Source organism: Topomyia yanbarensis, chromosome 3, assembly GCF_030247195.1.
Source record: "Topomyia yanbarensis strain Yona2022 chromosome 3, ASM3024719v1, whole genome shotgun sequence".
NCBI classification, from domain to species: domain Eukaryota; kingdom Metazoa; phylum Arthropoda; class Insecta; order Diptera; family Culicidae; genus Topomyia; species Topomyia yanbarensis.
In genome coordinates, this window is record NC_080672.1 from 291,754,719 (window position 1) to 291,776,512 (window position 21,794).

Sequence of the window (21,794 nt, forward strand, 5' to 3'; positions counted from 1 at the left end):
GTGGACCCAATGCAACGTTGTAAAGGAAGTAGCGTGGAAGGATAAGCAACAAGATCCAACAAAACAAAAGCTAGAGGAAAATGTCCCTAGTGATTTTCGAGGAGCATATCCAAAAATCTCCACGCCGAACTCGAGCAAACAGCGCGGGGAAACTACCGGAAATAATGAACTACTTAGAAAACATGCATACGAAACCTCAAAATCGTGATGCTTCGCCCTCGAAAGAAAGCTCCGCTTCAAAGATTTCCCACAGAAGCGCCAGTAATTCACGCCGAAGCTTAATTTATGAATCCGATGATTGTGGGAGCGATTGCGAAAGAATTCCACAGTGGGATGGTGATCTCACCAAAACACAGTTGGCGGCTCGGAAAGGGCCGTTTCAGAAGCTTCCCATATTCACTGGTAAGCCAGAAGAGTGGCAGCTTTTTATAAGCAGCTTCCAAAATGGAAATCAAGGTTGCAACTGGTCAGTCTTGGAGAACCTTGGTAGCCTACAAGAGACCATTAAAGGTTCTGCATTAGATGCGGTACGCAGTAGGCTTCTACTTCCGGAATCGGTTTCTCAAGTGATCGAGACGCTCCGTCTGTTATATGGGAGACCTGAACAGCTTCTTCATACACTACTGTCGAAAGCAATTCACCGCGTATCGAACGATTGTCATCGTTTATATCATTTGGCATGATTGTGCAACAGCTTTGTAACCACTTGGTGGCTGCAGGACTTCGAAGCCATTTGATAAATCCAATGGTCATCCAAGAGCTAGTCGAAAAGCTGCCGTCGAGCACTAAGCTGGAATGGGTACGTTATAAGCGGCAACAGCCAGAAGTAACCCTCAAAACATCCTCGGATTTTCTATCGCAAATCGTTCCCAAGGCTAATGAAGTTACGCTCTTTACTGAATCGTTTTCGGAACTAGGTAACAGATCAGGAAAAGTTGGAAATGCTCGAAAACGGAAGGAAAAGGAAGCCTATGTACACACGCACATTGGAATTTCAGAGCCGCTTTCGAATCAACGCAGCTCAGATACAGATACGATTCAGAAGTTTGAATCACGCGAATCGAACCGGAAGCCTTGTCGGATTTGTAATCGAATCGATCATCGTGTTCGATACTGTGAAGATTTCGGAAAATTAACGTTTCAGGAGAGATTGAAGGTGGTCGAGAAGTGGAAGCTTTGTCAACTGTGCCTTAATGAGCATGGCCTATCACGCTGCCGATTTAAAATTCAATGTAATATGGGTAATTGTAGAGATAAGCATCATCCTTTACTCCATCCGCCAAACCGCGTCATCCCACTGCGAACGGCGGAGTGCAATGGTCAGTCACAGCAGCCAGTTATCTTCCGAATGGTTCCAATTAATCTGCACAACGGAAATCACTCGTTGAATGTAATCGCTTTCTTGGTCGTCATACTCGCTAATTGAAAGGCGGGTGGCCAATGAACTCAAGTTAGACGGAGTGTCGCAGCCAATTCTGGTAAAATGGACGGCGGGAATGACTCGGCTTGAACGGAAATCCAAATGTTTACATCTTTCCATATCCAATACGAATTCTGCTGAACGGTTTATGCTTCGGAATGTCCATACTGTCGAACAGTTTCAGTTGCCTGAACAGAAATTGCAGTTTGCTGATATAGCGGCACGATATCAACATTTGAGAGGACTGCCCGTGACTGACTATCGCTATGGTGCACCAAGAATACTAATCGGTTTAAAACACCTTCATGTGTACGCACCTCTAGAATCACGAATCGGAAAACCAAGTCAGCCGATAGCAGTTGGAACGAGACACAGCTGGACGGTTTACGGGCCGCAAAGTGAAGATGGTGCGACGGACGGATTTACGGCTCATCACGCAGTAGGGCCTACGTCAGACCAAGATTTGCACGATCTGATAAGAAGTCACTATACCCTGGAAGAATCTGGCATCAGTATAACAGTTCTACCAGAGTCTGCAGGCGATCGGCGAGCCAGAAATATTCTTGATAACACTACCGTTCGTGTAGGCGATCGATTCAAAACCGGACTGTTATGGAGAATGGATGACAATTTCTCGATGGCATTGAGAAGGATGAATAATCTGGAAAACAAGCTCTCGAAGAATCCAGAACTGAAGCAGATCGTTGAAAAGCAAATTGACGATTACTTGCAAAAAGGGTACTGCCATAAAGCTACATCAAATGAACTGGCCAGCAAGGACAACGGGAAAGTATGGTACCTTCCTCTAAATGTCGTGTTAAATCCGAAAAAAATAAACAAAATACGGTTGGTGTGGGATGCTGCTGCGACCGTCCAAGGTACGTCACTCAATTCAGTACTGCTGAAGGGACCTAGCTAGCGAGTTTACCCGCTGTGATCACCAGCTTCCGAACAGGGCAATATAATCGAAGTACGTAGCATAGCATAGCATAGCATAGCATATCCGATTGCACAAATCGTGGGTGGCTGTTTAATTATCAGCCAATATTTAACAAGATATCCACCATACCGTGTCGCAAGAAAAAACATTTGGGATTAACGCTTTTTCTTCATAGTGGTAAAGCATCACAGTGTACACCTGGCAACGTCCTTACAAGGGAAGGGAAGGAACGTTGTGGAATTCTCCTCCATCATCAGTAAAATCGTTGCATCAGTCATTTATAGATGGCGCTACGAGGAACGAACGGGTGTATTTTTGGCGGCTAGATTCACGCGCGTGCATTGCAAAGTTATCAGAATGTGATGAAAAAATCACTACGTATAATCTATCTATTCTCACGATATTTACACCTATTAACACATAACTGTACAGAAGAAATGACTATGTGCAGTATTGACTTCGATTATCCATAAAACACATTATATACTATAGGGAAACTTTGAAAAATATCGGTCTAACAGAAAGATACGTCCGAGCGGTTCGGTAGTGCTCCCACTTTTCTTATTTTGTGCCATGTACTCGAAGTACAAGGACATAAATCGGGTTTGAGAATAGAGCTCGATAAACCTCTCGAAATTTGCAATTACTAACGGGTTCAAGATATCGCATCGGATGAGCAATCGATATGAGAGGTCCCAAACATAGGCGGCTCCAGCCGGGTAGCAAAGGGGGGGGGGCACATCTTTCTGACAAAAAAGTTTCGAATTTTGGAAATTTATTTCTTAACACGATTCGTATTTAAAGATATACGAATAATTAGACATCATCCTTGAATGCTAGTGATTCTTTTTGCTCTACTAATCGTCAGGGAGTCCATTTCGCTATTGATTTTGTTAACATAAACAACACGTGGTAAAAGTTTTTGTTTTCCAGATAGTCAAGCCCAATTTCGCGCAATCGATCAGGATACAATGGCTGATATGCAGGGTTGCACTATAGCAGGTCTGTTAACATTTACAGAAAAACGAAATAATATTTTAATATCAGCTTAAATTTTAAATGTGTATAAGATATCATCGTTGTTCCCATTTTTTTTTATTTTTTTTTACATTTTAACGACATTCAATTAGCTAGAGATTACTGGGTAGGGAATGTTATGAAAATTAGAGCTATAGTACTCAAGTGAGAGCAGGGATGTGAAGTAAAGAGATCGGAAAACTAGTAGTGGCTGGGTCATTAGAACAGGCTTAATATCGCACGGACTTAATTTTTGTCTTCTGCTAATGAGGGTCGAGTTTAGGCAGCATAACTACGAATCACCCGAGTTCACTAGCATGTGTCCTGGTATAGACAGACAAGTCCATCTTTACCGTGACATTTTGTTGATTTATTTTTCCTCGGCAAAACATCAAATTTAATACTTGCTTTATTATCAACAAGACATTTCAGCATCTCAATGAATTTTTAACTTTCTTTTACTGATTACACAAATAGAAATTCAGTTTGATGTTACGGGCAATTTTCCTGACCATCATAGTCCCAGCATTCATATTGGAGCTAGTATTTTCAAAATAACCGCAGAACCCGAAATCAGGGACCAACTAGCACAAGTCCAAGAACAAGTGTTGATTCAACCACATTCCTTAAAGGTCAGTCTATTGAGAAGCGACGATTTTTTACTGGTTGACCATAATTGTTTAAAATCCAATATCTTAATACAGCTTTTGAAGGGTTAGAGTAACTTGGTCGATCTCAGTTCAAATGCCTATAGGTTTCACACAAGGAAGTCACTTAGGACAATTGATTTTTGGATTATTCGTTAAAAAACTATGCCATTATGACGAAAAAACTGAATACTGGACTGTGCGGATAATCCCTCTTCGAGGAGGCTATAAATGTCACCGAGCAAATAAACAACTTAACAGTAGCTCCAAATAACACGAACTGACCAGAACCCGGGTCCGTTAGCTGTATGATGGATGTGTCTTGATCGACGATGAAATTTATGCGAAAACCTATTTCAAATAAATCCAGGGCTCGAAGTTTATAATGCTGCTCACGGTTTCTAGCAAATAAAAAATAGTTCTCGATACAAATGATTTAACAAGGGAACTGTTTCTGTGGCAAGAAAATCAGCCTCAGCAGTTTCATGATGGCCCAATTATGTAATAGTCTAATAGGGCCAGCTGTCATAACAGCAAGGACTTGTTCCAATGGTCGACAATGGGGTCCAGTTGTATGTTTTTTTTTACTTCGTGGTAATAGTTAGACCATACCACCGATTTCGTCCATTGTGTGCCAGAGTGAGGGACTCTGAACAGAAAAAATAACTCTGATCCCTACTCCTCAAACCTTCACCAAGGAGTCCGACATTTTCCTGATACCCCCGAATTCCATTTGAAATGACTACTTTGGGGGGAGGCTGTGCTCATGCACTTCACTGGATTTCAGGTCTAGTTGGTCGTGCTAGTTCGCTGGTCTCATAACTGCCATATCAGTCCTGCACGGCATGATATTATTCATGCGCTCTTCTTTGCGTTAACCAGTTCCCAGACGAAAGAATGACTCCCACAACCGTTGACGGACGCGTTATTCTTGCTTCTAGGCAGTCCCACAGAATGCCGATGTCTGTCCGGCGATTCTGGGTGAAGGATTGCGTCCGGTTCACTGGTGCCCTGACGATTCAAGCCGGCGATTCGCTGCGGACTACTCAGAATAGTCCCCGACGGTGGATCTTTCCTACTCCGACGAAGAGTTCCCCGGCAGTGGAAGATTTTCCGAAACCGATGCTATCCGAGCATTTGACGAGGTCGGTCCTGCTATTCTGGGTGGAGAGTTGATTTCCAGTTCACAGACGCACCGACGACCTTTGGCCGGTGCTCCTTCACGATCTACTCGAGCTAATCCCTAGCGGTGGGCCTAGCCTACTTCGACAGAAAAAATTCCCGACGTCGAAAATCCTCTCGGAACCGTTATCTCGATGCTGGTCGGTTAGGTGCCAAGGTCAGTCCTGCGATTCTGGGGGAGGATGACTACCAGTTTTCTTGTGCCCCGACAATCTATCGTCGACGATCCGTGCGCTCAGTCTAGTGCCCAGCGGAGGATTTAGCCTATTCCGGTCGCACCTGCTGGTCTACCTCCTCTCTCTTCAGCAGACTGACTTGTCGAGTGCCAAGGTCGGTCCGGCAATTCCGGTTGAAGTGTAACTTTCGGTTCATCGGTGCCTCGACGACCCAAGGTCGTATACTGCTGCGTTGCTCCTCTCGCCAGCTTCGTTGTAACGCTGACATGATCTGAATAACTGTTCTATTCATCACGTCCCTCTTTTCTTTGTCCACGCACATTCTTTGGACAATATGGTTCATGTTAACCACATCGACATAGTTCTCATTTCGTTTGGCTCTTGCTTGAATCGCGAGCATTCGAAGACCACGTGCTCAGGCGTTTCCTCTACATCACTGCACGCGATGCAGTACGGCGATCTTGCGTGGCAGAACCATTTCTTCAAACAGCCATGCCCAGACAAGAATTGTATCATGTGGACGTTCACTTTACCATGCGCTCTCTTCATCCACATCGACAGGCATGGACCTAGTCGATGTGTGCATCTACCGTTTACTGCGTTATCACACCGAAGTTGCCACTTGCTTAAGGTATCAGCTCGGGCTTATTTACTTCTTCGAATAGAAGGTTTATGGGAACCGTTCCAGCTATCACGTAGGCTGCCTCTGACGAGATAGTTTAATACGCGCTAGACACCCGCATGGCCTTCAGCCTGAACGTGCTGTTCAGCCGAGATGTATTCCTCTTCGCTGCAATGCCGTCACCCATGCAGGTCCTGCCAGTAGTCGCTTTTTATTGCTGGCCGCCCAATTGTTGGGCATGATCCGAGATAGTGCCGAGATCACTTTTACGGCCCTTCCGCATACGTGGTAGATGTGGCTATTAAAGCTTAGCCGGTCGTCTATCATTACTCCCAGTTGTCTAACTTCCTGCGTTGAGTTTATGATACACTCTCCGACCGAACACTGCTACACTGCCTTACGGTTACTTATCAACGCCATCTCGGTTTTGTGGTGAGCTAACGTCAGCTACTTCTCGCGCATCCAATCTTCTACAACATCTATCGCCTCCGTTGCGAGTACTTCTACTTCCTCTAGTGATTTGCCAATCACTTGGAGCACCACGTCGTCCGCAAAACCGACAATCTTCGCAGCCCTGGGGAAGCTCAACTTCAGCACTCCGTTGTGCACAGCATTCCAAAAAGTTGGGCAGAGTATTGAACACTGTGAACGTCCGCTGTTTTGATTACACTTCTATTTCCGGCAGAGGTACTCGGGAACTCTCAGTCTGCGCAGCGAATCAGCGAAGCACTGTTGAAGGTGTTTTCTACGTCCAGTGTAACCACTGTTTACTTATACTGCGTTATTCTACTGATGAGTGTGTTATTTAACTTCAGTTATCAACGGATAGATTTCTGGAGGCGATGGCATTTTGAGTTTTAACTCTACGTTAGTAATATTCTATAGAATCGTGAGGCACGCGAAACGGGGCTCAACGTCTTATAGATGGACAACAACGAGCCCGTCGGGATTCCCGGATTTTTGTCACCGGTATTACCGGTACCACAACCAAATTTAATTGTCTTTTACTTGGATAAAAAAGTGTTATAAAGAACAAAACAAACTGATCATCTTGTTGATCACTTCTAGAATATTAGCATGTTGAAGTAGGAAAATACCAATATCTTTTTACCAAAACAGTTTCTAGTCGAATAGGGGGGCACGTGCCCCCCCCCGTGCCCCTCCCTGGAGCCGCCAATGGTCCCAAAATCAATTTTTCAGCGGAAGGACGCCCGCCAGCACTTCTAGACTCACCGTATGTGTCGAGTGCATACAGCCCAAGGCAATACCTATCAATTGACATCACATTTGACTTTATTTAATGATTTATTTCCAAACATGGGAGTCATGTTAACCCTCGAAGGCGCAAGCCTTTTTTTCAAATTTAGTTACAATTGTCGCATAGTTTGTTTTTCCTACTGTGATAATTTTGAGATATCTTAGGTAATGTTGATATAAAACAGCGTTTATGTATTTAAGGGTTAACTATATTTTACACTGTACGTGTCGTATCTAATGATTTCAATATGCATAGAAAAATATTATTTATGTATAATATAACTGGTAACAGTGTAACTAGTGTCTGACGGAATCAATTTTCATAGTAAGACCCAGAGTCTGTGCACTTTAAAAGTCAAGGACAGAGGAATGCGCTGCACTGCATAATAAGACTGGAGAAAATTTTCAATAGAACCTTAGTAACATTGCGAGCCTCTTTCTCTTTCGATTATTACGACGTCACTACATAACTTGGCGCTAAATTTTCAGTACATATCGAAAGCTCGTATTCAGGAATTCAAAACTGATAGCTCCCAACAGACATGAGAAAAATCATTTCACGAAACGATCAATTTGAAATCATCCACCAACATGCTCTTACTGTGAAACCTGATCTCGGCAACCCTTCTTGTCCAGAGTTACGCGTTCATGCGAAAGCGAGAAGCAAAACACAAAACTGAAAAAAGTGTCAGCGCCCGGCTATGATTCATTCTCCATCGCATACGTAGTGTTTTGAATGAAAGCAGAAAGGATCGCAAATGAATGCATTCTTTCATTCACAAAGATTCATTTCAAAACATTCACCGGATCGTTCTAATAAAAAAAAACTTGTCGTTCTTGTTTATAGACCTATGAAATTTTCACTTGGTGATCTCCTATTGTTGAGTAAGTAGTTTGCAATGTGCTGGAGAAAAAAATAACTTCTTAAAACGATTCCGTGCATATCACAATATCAATTTCAAGTGGATTGTAGTGCAATCTACTTCTCAACATTGATTATAGTGTACATTTGCACTATAAAGTTGACCTAACCCAACCAGAGAATACAATGTCACAATCATTTGTGAACTAAAAGTTGATTCACTTATGAATGTTTATAGTACAATCGTCCGATTCAATCCGCGTATGAAGAACACGATCTTCTTCATTTAACATAGTACGTGTCATTCTTTTACCTGGATCACATCTTCGGAAAGCAATGAACGGATTCGCCAAGAATCATGCGAATGAATGATAATTCCCATCCCTGGCTCCCAAATAGTTTGTTTTGGCTTTATGATTGGATTCGATGTTATATTCCGCGGGCCCGACCATTATGCTTAACTTTGCATGCAAAAAATACTCACATATACTGCAAATATCGACCAATCTCGATTGAAGCACAAGAGCCAACAGTCAAAATACTCTTTGCAGGTAAATTCCGGATAAGTCATTGGATTGGCTAAACACATATGTTCGTAGCAGTTGATTAAAGTGAAAATATTTCGCCTTTGTTTACTATCAACGAACATATGTGCTAGTGGAGTGACGGTTTGTCCGGGTTTTCCAGTTCAATATCCATATTAAATTTGCAAAAGGACGAATAAGATTTGTAAACAAACTTTTATTTTGATGGTTTCTCTTAATTTACTATGATTTCAAAGCAGAAAACAATTGAAATTACTTCTACGAAGGGTAAAAATTTACGTTGACGCAATTTTTTCATGAAATTCCACTCTGCAGCAGACTAATGAACGAAACAAGTTTGTTTACAAAAAATACCATCGCCCTTTTGACGAATTAATATTGAAGTGAATTTTGTCAGTTGGCTGATACGCCCTAATCAAATAGAACATAGCATGAAAATGATTGCCTTTACTTCTCTGATAGTCCGGAAAGCTTGATTACTAAGAACATTTTTGATTCCAATCGGTACGAGAAACTTGGTTTCAATAGCTTTGAAATTCTAACACCATGTAAACAAGTTCGCAAAACTTTTTTCGAACATTTTTCTCAAATGACGTCATCTTTCAACGTTCCATATTTGTCGCGAAATGTTCACACCTTTATAAATATTACATTCTACCTAGGGATGCCAGATGCACAGATTAATCTGTGTTTCACAGATTTTCCATGTTCCGCAGATTTTTAAAGCTGTAGATTTCCGCAGTTTTCTGTTTTCACAAAATTTCTGCTAAAATGCACAGATTTCTCGATTTTTTACTTCAATTTTCACCACTAGCAAAAACTAAAAAAATGGTCTCGACTTGTTGTTTTGAGACACACTTGTACTTTTTCCTTGAGATAGATTTGCACATATTTTAACAAAGGCTGTGCACCTGGCATCCCAGTTTAGTTTTTATTATGGCGTTTTCGCTTGAACCCGAAACTGAGTCAGGTTCTAACCCCAACCGCTGTCAGTTCATACATTTTGACAGCGGTTGGGGTTAGAAACTATAAACACTCATAGTAATAGACTCGCGGATGTAAAAACCGCAAAACTGGCAACTAGAAAAACAAGCATGTTAAACTGGCATCACCCAAAAATGTGCAAGCTCGAACGTCCTCGACTGTATTCGATCATCTGTTTTTATCAAAATAATTTTTCAAGTGGTTCAATATATGAATCAAAAGAGAAGTTCTATGTTTGATACTGAGCAACAAGAAATTGAGAAAAGAAAGAAAAAATCCAATTTCTTCAGAAACACAAAATTGATGAAAAAGAGCATAAGTAAAATGCTTTTTGTGTAGTTATATTGAACACAATAAATATCTTTCTAAATAACATTGTGAAATACTAATACGAACACGAAAAGTGAAGCCTACTGTGAATAACAAAATATATTTTTTAACTAAAATCGCAATACTTGTTCTGCTTGTTTGCATTGAGTGACGTCATGCTCGTTTGGCTCCGGATTTTGACAGTTCGTTTGGCTCGATAAAAGTACCTTCGCTGGTCTATTACTATGAGTGTCTATATTAGAAACTGACTCAGTTTCGCTTCAAGCAAAAACGACATTAGTGTTGTCAAATGTGCTACTGTCATTCGTGGTAAATAAAGGCATTGCCTTATTGAAGAATTTTCCAATGCACTTCAGTGCTATAAAATTTCACTATTTGGTACGATCCCAAACATATTCCGTGCAGCAAAGATTACAGTTGATTACAGGCTTAATACAAGGATCGCCCGGAACAGGTAATTCTAATACGTCGCGTGTCATCGTATATTAGTTGGTGCGACTGTATGGTACCAAGTAACCAACTTGAAAGTGATCGGTAACTTGGAATCACAGTTTCGGATGCATCTCATGTCAGTTTCCATTGAATTCCTTCCACGGCGGCAGTCTGCAAAATGAGATTTGGGCTGACGAAAGAAAGTGAAAGCGGTTGTTGTATTTGACCTGGAATTCATTCAGGGACTAGGATGATACTAGTGTGTAAACATCAAATGTTTACTTTCTAAATACTAGATACTAGTACTAAATAGTATTGGCATCAACTAAAATATTCTGAATAGTACCCGAAAGCGGTAAAGACCTAGTTTCTTATATTAGAAAGAAGATATATTAACATTATTTTAAATTTTCTTTCAGATGATGGAAATGCTAAAACCGTATCCTACACATGCGCAAATGACAGAGGGAACTTGTGATTGTACATATCCTTATGTACGCCAAACCGATTTCAAGTATTTGGAGCTGCTGCAAGAATATTTCCTGAAAATAACATTTGTGGCATCAAAGTCAACGGCAAGTTGCGTTGGTCAAATTTTATCGCCTAAATGGAAAATAACTTTTGATTCGTTTTAAATTCGATTTATGATGAACATTATTTTTGAGAAAATAACATAATACAGTAAATTCTCATATTGATCAGTTGGTCTCGGCGAGCTCATCTTGAGCTGCGCGAATAGTTATGTGTGAATTAGTAAAAAAGGTTAAAGGTTTTCTGAATAAAATATGTTTGTATTGCGTAATTGCTACTATTTATTTGAACGTCCTTGAACTCTGATCTGTAAAATGTATTTCGTTTAAATGAACGTAACAAATCCCCCAGTAAGCCAGATCAAAATAAATTTTGCGTAAAACTAAACCTGCATGTAAAACTACTGACGACGAATCTGTTTAAAATTACACGTTATTGAATTTTACACGCCTTTTTCAAGTCATGTAAATTTATGAACAATTTAATTTTACGTGTATTTTCATACTCCTGAAATACATGTAAAATTTATTAATTTATTTATTTCGTTTGTTTGGAGCAGGGAAAAGCCCGTTCAAGCAGAACATAACAAATTCTCTCTTGAATAGGCATAAAACCTCCTCATCTTTTCGCATCAACAGATTACATCAAATCCTAATGATACACATAACATCATATTCAACTTAAACTAACAGATATTCTACAGGTAACATACGCTAACAAAACAAACATGATATACTCTTATACTATGAACTAGATAGGATTCGTTTAAATTTACGGTTAAGTACAGAACGGGAGAGGTGAAAATCGAAAACATCACTACATTGATTAAATATGCGACAGAAGCTGGAAATGGGTTCATTATAACCATAGTTAGTCCGTGAAACAGGTAAATGAAAGAAATTATGGGTTCGCAAATTTCGGCTCCTGGTGTTGAAGTTTAGAGTCCGAAGAAGCTCTGGACAATCAATATTGGCTTTCATTAGATCAGAAGCAAATGAAGCTTTAGCGACATTTCGGCGAACACTTAGTGTATCAAGCTGTATTAAATTGCATCTGCTGTTGTAGTTCGGCAAATTTTCTGGATCATTCCATGGGCGATGACGAAGGGCAAAGCGTACAAACTTGTGTTGGATTGCTTCAATTTTCTGTACACTATTCTGGTAAAATGGTGACCAAACAACTGATGCATACTCAAGGGTGGAGCGGACAAGCGCACAGTAAACCGATTTCAAGCACTGTATATTTTTAAAGAATTTTGTGACACGAAATACGAAACCTAAAACTTTGGAAGCTTTCGCGTTGATGTATGCGATATGTTCTTTGAACGATAGGTTTGAATCCAGCATAACCCCAAGATCCTTCACCACAGTTTCTCTTTTTAAAACTATCCCAGATAAATTATAATCATACGATAGAAGTGAACGTTTCCTTGAGAAAGATATTACCGAACATTTCGAGGCGTTAAGGACCATTCGGTTTGCTATACACCAGGTAGCAAAATTATCAAGCTGTGATTGGAGAAATTCCTGATCAGTTCTACTTTTGATGATGTGAAATAATTTGAAGTCGTCGGCATAAGAAAGTTTAGGGACCTCAATACTATTGTGAACATCGTTCAGATAAAGAAGGAAAATAAAAGGTCCGAGATGACTCCTCTGTGGAACTCCGGAAGTAGCGGCAAAAAATGATGATGTTGAATCGCTTATTTTCACAGCCATTTTACGGCCGATTAGATATGATCGTAGCCAAAGCAGCAGTGAACCATTGAATCCGAGACGTTCAAGTTTAGCAACAGCGATACGGTGGTTGATCTTATCAAAGGCCGCAGAAAAATCGGTATATATAGCATCAATTTGATATCTCTGTTGCATAGCACGCGCAATGGTAGATGTGTAAAGGACAAGATTACTGCTGGTCGAGCGTTTTGGCATAAAGCCATGTTGTTCCTTAGTTGCTAATATTAGATTTGTTGCCTTTTTTGAATACAGGGAAAATATAGGAACTTTTCCAACAGTCGGGAAAGACACCTGATTGAAGTGATGAGTTGAAAATTAGCGAGATCGGCTTAGCAAGGGTCATCGAGCATTTTTTTTATTATTAGAGAGGGTATTCCATCTGGGCCAGGGTTCGATGAGCCTTTCAATTTCACACAAGCATTTATAACGGATTCGGGCGTGATGAATGGATGTGCCCCGATTGGTGGGTGAGTGGGAACTTTATCAGTAGCCTGAGAAATGTGATGGTCATCCAAAGTTTCGGCGACGAAAATGCTACTAAAATGTTCGCGAAACAAATTGCAAATACCTTCAGTGGAATTGGCTTCTTTTCCCTCTAGTGTCATGGAAGTAGGCAATCCGGCTTCATTCCGTTGCTGATTGACGTATCTCCAGAATCCTTTGGGATTATGTTTCAATTTCAGCTGAACACTACGTTGATAAGCACTGAAAAGTCTCTGGTTGAGTTTTTTATATCGCTTGTTGATTCGAGTGTAGTAATGCTTAGATTGTGTAGAACGGTGCTTCGAGAACTGTTTAAAAGCGGAACGTTTGGTAGATTTAAGTCGTTTTAGGTTGCTATCCATCCAAGGAGGAAAAACTGGAGTATTGTGGGTCTGTTTCGGAACAAACTGATCGATAGCATAAGCGATAATGTTGGTTGTAACCATGACAGCACTGTTGATATCGTTGCTTTGCAGAAGCTCATCCCAATCTATGCCGGACAGAAATTCGTTCATTGATGCAAAGTTCGCTTTGGTGTAATCATAGAACAAAGATTCAGAAGTGTCCTGGTAACTATAGGGCATACACTCCGAGATTACGATATGCAGAGGTGGATGGTGCTGGCAGGACTTCACAAGTGGCGATGGTGCTTTTAATATTGCGCAGTTACTAATCAACTCAGAGCTAACGAATGCAAGGTCGAGAGTACGAAGATTGTTGTTCAGAACATCGTTCATTTGGCATACACCTGCGGTGCTGTAATCATCCAGCATCTTAGATATAAGAGGGTTTATAGACGAACGGGCGATATCAGGGTAAAGGTAATTAGTAGAACTGCGTAGCCACTTAATGCCTGGCAAATTGAAGTCGCCGAGGGTAACTATCTTATCGTTCAGATCCATTCGTGAAGTTATCCATGAAAGCGAACTTAAGTGTTGATCGATAATAGTCGGATCATTTGTTCGATCTGGTGGGACATAGATCACGCATAAAAAAAGAGTATGATGTAAAAGTTGCAACGCAATCCAAACTTGCTCTAACGCAGTACAACTAGGGGTGACAATCTGGCGTGCTTGAATCACAAAAAAAATCACACAATAATCTTAAGTGTGTATGCTTGAAATATTATTGTTGACAAGAAAAACCGTAAAGAATAACTGTATTGTTTTCCAGGATGCTTTTCATTGCGGACAGTGTGAGGGTTAGAATAGAATAGAATATAATGACTGAAAACTCGTCTAAATAATTCCAAAAACTTGTCTGATGTGACCAAAACCCAAAACCTTATGGTTTAGCTGCAAAACAATTAGACATGAATTTGCACATTTTGACCACCGTGTCTTGAAAATTGCATTAATTTGTTTCTTCGATTTTTGTGCTACGGTCATAAATCCATCTAACACCAGCTTGCATCGGTGTTCCAATAAGTAACATTCTTTTTCTTTTTGCCGCAATATTTAATAAAAACTAATGAACTGTAGAATATGTGAACAAAATATAACTGTTGTAAATGAATGCTTTGTATTGCTCATATTTTTTGGTGGAACCAAATATTGCAATAAATTTTTACCGACGCACAGTATGACCGGCAAATGACTCGTTGCTTTGTAAACTGGATCACTAGCCTGCAACCGGGAATCATAGTTTCTTCATCGTTTCACATTATAGATACCTACGACGAGCATTCTGAAATCTGCACGTGGCGTTTTTCGAAATAGCTTTCAAATTGATTAAATCATCAGATCCTAGCGTAGTGTATATGTGCGCAATGGTCAAATCGTGACTCGCTATACCCTGGGAAGCAGACCCATTGCCGTCGCATTCTAGCACCGCAACAGGAAGAGCAGATCCGTTGATGATTGAATTGGCATTTTATACCCGATTGCAGCACAACGCTATACAAGAGCTGTAAAGTCAGGCCACATCGGGCAGAGTTTCTACTTTTTAGCTTCCGGATCCGGATGTGGACTGGAAACTTTAATCAGAGCTCTGACCCACACATCGCCCGGTAGAAACTGTTTGTGGCTTTGCGTGGGAGGGATTCTACATGTACATCGTCGAATATAGATGGCTTCGGGGCACCCGCTTCCGGATAGTGTCTTTCCTCGCTAGGGTTGGGAAACACAACTGACCTTTGGCGTCCGTTTTGCATGGATTTTTTTTCAAATTCCATTCCAGATTAAATTACGCATTCAAACGCAATTGAACGAATTTGCATAAATTTGCACCGAATCGGATCGATCTTGAAGAACGGTCGGTGCCGGAGGTGTAAGGTATGTTTAACTGGAATAAATGGTTGTAAAGGGGTGATCAAAATCCCTTCTGGCTATACAGATTAACGTGATATGGTTTGTGGACATGAGAATAGGACGAAATCCTGCGGGACGAAGTACACTCTTGCCCTCCGTGTAGATTAAAACCACTTTGTATGCATGACTGCTACGCTATGTCACGACCTTAGTATGTTGAATTTAGGATATCAACAAAATTGTTTAACTAAACGTAAAAATTCGTTGGTGCACTATTTTTATGGGAATGATTTTTACGACCAACTTCAACAAAATACATACGATCTGTTTTCATTCGTTTCTTTGTAAGGATTCAACCTATTCTTCAAGTAGATAAAACGTGTAGGTAAACAAACCCCCAAATATCCAGTTACACCGGTTTTCGACGCAGAATGATTAAATTGACAATATTTACTGCCGTTTTGCCCACCTTCCCCGATGCCCTCTACCACATGGCGGTAGTGTTTCCGTACATGATTCGCTAGTGACAGGAACGGCAGCAGAATGCACCGGCACCCGACCAGTAACCAATTGAATCGGCAGCAGCGTATGGATTCCAAAACAGACTGCCGTGCAGCAATGCACCAGTTAGGTACCAAGTTTGTTTTCTTCTTTTTTTCTTCTTCACTGTTCCTACTTTTTGATGCGGATATCGCAGCTGAATGTGCATCCGACGTAATAGGATATCTTTTCAGCCTTCTGTACCTGATGAACCTGAAACTTCAGCCCATCACAGCCACCAGCATCGGGACGAGGGCAGCATGAGCATGCAGCTAACACAAAACGGGGCCAAACCTGAATGGCAACAATAACAACAGCAACAGCGGGCAGACAGCGAGATGTGTTGTTCAAGTATTCCCTTGGCATCGAAATCAGGACGAGGAAAAAATGGCGTGTCCTGTTTGACGGAACTAGTGCTGAAAAGTGCTCCGAGGATAGAAAGCGAACATCTACTGCTGCTATTCTACCGCTATATCACTGCTGCTGCCGCTGCTGATGCTTTTCGCATGCACATTGCGATTGTGAATAATAACATTATCGATCTATTTTGGGCTCGTTTTTCGGCGAGTTTTCAATATCTGCCACACTGCGATGAGCTCAGGCTGGTTGGTTGGTTGGTTGGTTGGCTGACTGGATGGATGGATTGATTGGCATTCATAATAGAGTATTGTAATTGGATTTTTCCTTTACCGCCTACCGGTATCCGCACCGGTGCAAGCTGACGTTTGCCGGAACGACCTGATGCATATGAAAGATAGGCCAAGGTGCATTCGGTTGATTATTTGGGCTGCTGATTGCTCCAGATTAGGAGGGTTTTGTGCGAGACAAGATGTTTCTGGAAAGACAAAATAAACACAAAACAGATGTTCAAGATTATGGGTGGTGCGAATAGAAAACGCACGTTTGCTCTTCTTAAGAAACGTTGCAGCAAAGCATATGAATATTATGCTGAAGGTCCCGGAGCCACAACACAGATCAATAAATCGCAAACACTTTTTTGCGATTTTTTAGAATGATGCGTGAAGCAAATTTGTCAAAACTTTTGTACATTATAGTGTATTGACGAATTTCGCGCCAAATCGAACAAATGTTGACAGCACCCTCTCAGTCTGTACATGAACACTTTGTCACAAAAAGCCACTTTAAATATTTTGTTTTTCCAAAAATGATCTAGACTGTCTTTTGAAAAGGCCAAACTTTGTTTACTATTTTTTTTTTCAAATGGCTATAGTCTAAAAATGACAAATCTTATAAAAAATGTTGTAGGAGTGATTTTCACAAAATTAGTCAAATTGTCGAATAAAAATATTGGAAAAAATCCCACTGACTCCTACACTGAAAAAATCGATTTTAAAAATTTAAAGTCGATTTACAAAAAAAGAACCCATTTTTGATTTGGATGAAATTTTGTTCCAAGATAGATAGTTATGTTCCCTACCTACCGTCAACACTTCATGTTGGGCACTTTTGAGGAAAAAAAATTATTTGAAAAAACTTTTCCTTGTCCTAACTGATTTTTTTTCTTCAGTGTATTTTTATCGAAAACTAAACCAATGAATGTCATAATCATCTCTGAATCCATTTTCCCAAATGCTAGTTGCCTGATACATGCAAAAAGTATCAGTAACGAATTTGATATATACAGGTAAACTTCGATATAACGTACATCTCGGTTTAAAAATTGTACGTTATATCGAATTGTACGTTATATCGAAGCATGCAAAATGCTCACAGAATTGTTGTCCATGGTACTTTATTTTGTAGAATTTTGATAACGCGTAACTAATTTTGAAAAAAAATAACATACCTAGCAGTGTGAAAGAACTTTTCTCTTTAAAAAATTATAGTCTGCGCCTCATCAAATAAAAGCAATTTATGAACTTTAATCATTAGAATAGACTATAAAGATCCACTTATATCCACGATTCAAGAATTTCTAAAAATATATTTGTCCTCTAAACGGTTTCCTAAATACCCAAACCGGCCGTTGAACGTACACAGTTGTCCGTGTAACTACAAATATGATCTCTCACTCTTATTTATATGATGTGACACATAATAGGGTTCGGAAACTATTTTCGGTTCTAGTATCCGGATTCAGAAGTCTCAAAAACCAGCAGTAAAATTTTGATAAATGTAACTGGATTCCTCGTAGATCGTCAAAAGGACGTCATTTCATGCGTCACAAGATGGCAAAATCAATGCAAAACAGACAAAACAATCGTGAGTCCAGCGAACTGAACTCAGATTTATCCGAAATCGGAGTTAAATGTGTCCGCATTACTTTCAATTTGATTCATAGACCATATGGTTGAGGTAATTTGATGACCCAAATGTTGAAAATGATAAAAAGAGTCAGTGATCCGTCATCATGAAGCGATTGTATCTGATTGTCATCATGCTATTTTTGTGACACAGCATACCATGGAACATAAACATGTCATTCGGCCCAGAGAATCAGATTCCACGGTCCCGAAACCAACTAACACACCAATATTATTCATTTTAGTTTTCAGTTTGAACTTACTGATCTTGTATTATTTATTAAGATACACGGTTGGTTTTAATAAATTACGATCATACGCAAATAAAATTGGACAAATCGCTCTGCCAGCCTTCAATGAAGTAACCAATTGCTAACATGCTCATTAGAAGCAAAATTAGTACGTTTTAAGATTATGTGTAACATATTGAATTCTTAAAATATGAAATACACGCGTAATTGAAGAGAAATTTGGACCTGAAAAATAAATTAAAAAATATGTACGTTATATCGAGGAAAAATGTACGTTATATCGAGTGACGCTATATCGAGGGTACGTTATATAGAGGGTACGTTGTATCGAAGTTTACCTGTATTCATAACAAACTTAAATAAAGACTGGAAGATTGAAAGATCGGAAGACTGGAAGACAAGAAGACTGGAAGACTTGAAAACTGCAGTTCATTTATTTCTCTCAAATCTGATAAATTTTATGAAACAATTGGCAAACTTTTCTAAAATTTATTTTATGTCTGATGGAGCAGTAGCACAATACAAAAATAAGAAAAACTTTGCAAGCTTGTGTAGATTCCAGTCAAAGTACGAATTAAGGTTGGAGAGAGAATGGGCCAAAATCGAAAACGAAAAAAGCAGTTTTTTTCCACACCGAGTGTTAGATCTTCATAAAAATTAATCAGCTTATGTAAAATGTTGTTACAGTACTGCTGATTGATTTTTATGAAGATCTAACACTCGGTGTGGAAAAAAAACTGCTTTTTTCGTTTTTGATTTTTAGCCGATCCTCTCTCCAACCTTAAGCGCAAAATGGGATTTTGTTGCAGCATCCCATGGAAAAGGACCCTGTGATGCTATTTGTGGCACTCTCAAGCGAATGGCAAAAAAGCAGTCTTGCTCGCGACTATGGAAATACAGTTGGTTGATAGTTGAACAGATAAAAATGTCACAAAATTAATTTTCTGCTACATATTTACTGAACAGCACAACAAAATGTCAGAAGAATTCTAAGAGCTGTATAATAACGCCAAAACAATATCTGGAACTCAAAAATTCCACAGTTTTGTGACTATTCCTGGGGGCAAAGTAGAGACGAAAAGGTATTCTAATTCAGAAGATGAACCAAAAACATTTTCCTTGTATAGAAATAATACAAAGTAGCATGCATGAAGATAGTTTTAAGACAAATGTAACATATAAAAATAAATAAATAATTATGTAAAATTCAATACATAATGTTGTGGTGGTTATTTCTTTCTCTGATTCTTCCTCAGCACTAAACAAGAAAATAAAAAAAAGTAATAACGGAAAATTTGTTTAACGACATAAACTCTTTTCAATGGGATTCTTGATTATGGGGTTACATATATACCTTTTAGTGATAAAATGTCAAGAAAGTTTGAATTTACGTAAAGGAATAAAGGAATGATTTTATTTCACCAAATTTATAATATTTTGGTAGTACATTTTTCAGTAAAATAAACAAGCATAAGTTTATAAAAATAAATTGATACTTGGCGGAGTTATGGCTTTTTCCCCGAAACCCTTTTTACTTAAGAGGTTTGCGGTGATCACGATTGGAGACCAATAGATCATCTAAAATACCAAAACTCAAAAAAATCCATTAGTATTTGAGTATTCCTCTTAAGAAGGTCTTCATTAGTATCTCTTCATATGTCGTCCTGTGGTACATAGACTTTGCTCAAGCGATTTACCTACTCGTAGAATTTTCGTAACTCTGTACAGATGCTCTATGGACTCGGTATCCTCATCTTCCTGTAGGCGATTCCGACTCTATGTGGTGTTGGAGAAGAAATTTCCGTTCGTTAGAACGTGGTCGATTTGGTTCTCAGATTGTTAATCAGGTAATCTCAACGGTGGCGTTCATGTCGCTGATGAGAAGCTACACATTCTGCTGCGGGCGCCAAATGCGTGTAAAATGCATCTTCTCGGGTCTCACTTTGAGAGGGCAGTGCACGTTGACGATGCTGTAATTATAGAATTGATCTACACATCCTTTCGCTGATCGTCTGCTACTTGATAACGCGTTGGCGCATCTTGCTCAGTACTACGAAGCTGATTCCCAACTCGTTTGTTGTGCCATCGCTCTAGTAGAATATAATCGCTCGATGCCCGCTTTTCCACACATTCTGTCCCTCCAAGCAAAGCTCCTACAATGCTACGGCTTTGAAATTGTGAGTTTTCAGCTCATCGTATAGGATTCGTTCGAACCTAGGGAAGCAAAGTGACTTGTAGTTCGATGTACCAAGTTTCCAATCGTAGTCCTTTTTTCGTTACGTGGGCTTTAGCCGATTGCTCCGATCTGCCTTTTCTTCCAGATCCTTCGTGACGTGATGTTTTCTGGGTAGCTTGTTTGGTTTGACACAACCTCCTGTCTCATTGAAGGACAGCCGTGCGGGCCACCTCACGTATTCAGTTCTGTCTACGGTAGGATTATAGCGCCCATGCCCACTCGCACCTTCTCAGTTCGCTTCTACTGCAGAAGACTGTAGTACCCAGTCGACGCCGACCTACAGATTAAATGTCATCAATAAACGCACAGGGAAGCATGAGATAGGAACACTGGGAAGTATGCACCATCTGGCAACCAACCTTCGAAGTTGATGGTTTCGAAAATATGTGTGTTGACCGTAAGAAAAGTTGTCAAACATATATTCAATCTTTGATTTTACAACAATTTATAAATGCAAGTTATCTATGGCGATATGAACGGTATTACTTTTTTTTCTTATTTGTAGAATTGAATGGTAGCTTCTGACCTGTTTTTTCTGAATTTTCTAATATTTTAGCAAATTTTCATCATATTGAAGCATTTTCGAAAAATCAACGATTTTCGTCAAAACTTTCAAAATACCGGATAATGAAAAGGCCGACTCTTTAGCAAAGGTGGGCGTTTTGGAAGGTGACATCTGCGAAAGACCAATTTGCTTCAAGGAATTTTTCAGTATTTGTCATCAGAGGACACTCGACAGTTGGCAAAGCTCGTGGAGCAATGGGGAGCGATGGTTACATTCTATTGTCCCGAAGGTATCAACGAAGCTTTTGTTCAGGGGGATGGATGTGGGTGGGGATTTCATACGTGTAATGGCTTATGTCCAACCATTACAGATTGGATGCGCGTTTGCGGCGTATTGGGCTCACAGAGAGTAGTCGATGCGCTTATAATGAAGGTTATCACGACATCTATCACGTTGTCTGGGTATGCGCCGGGTATTGTGACGCCTGGTCTCAGTTAAAGAATTTCCTTCGGAACCGAGGTAGACAACCCAATGTCCCAGTTAGGGATATGCTGGCAAATCGCGACCCCTCCCTTATTTACAACT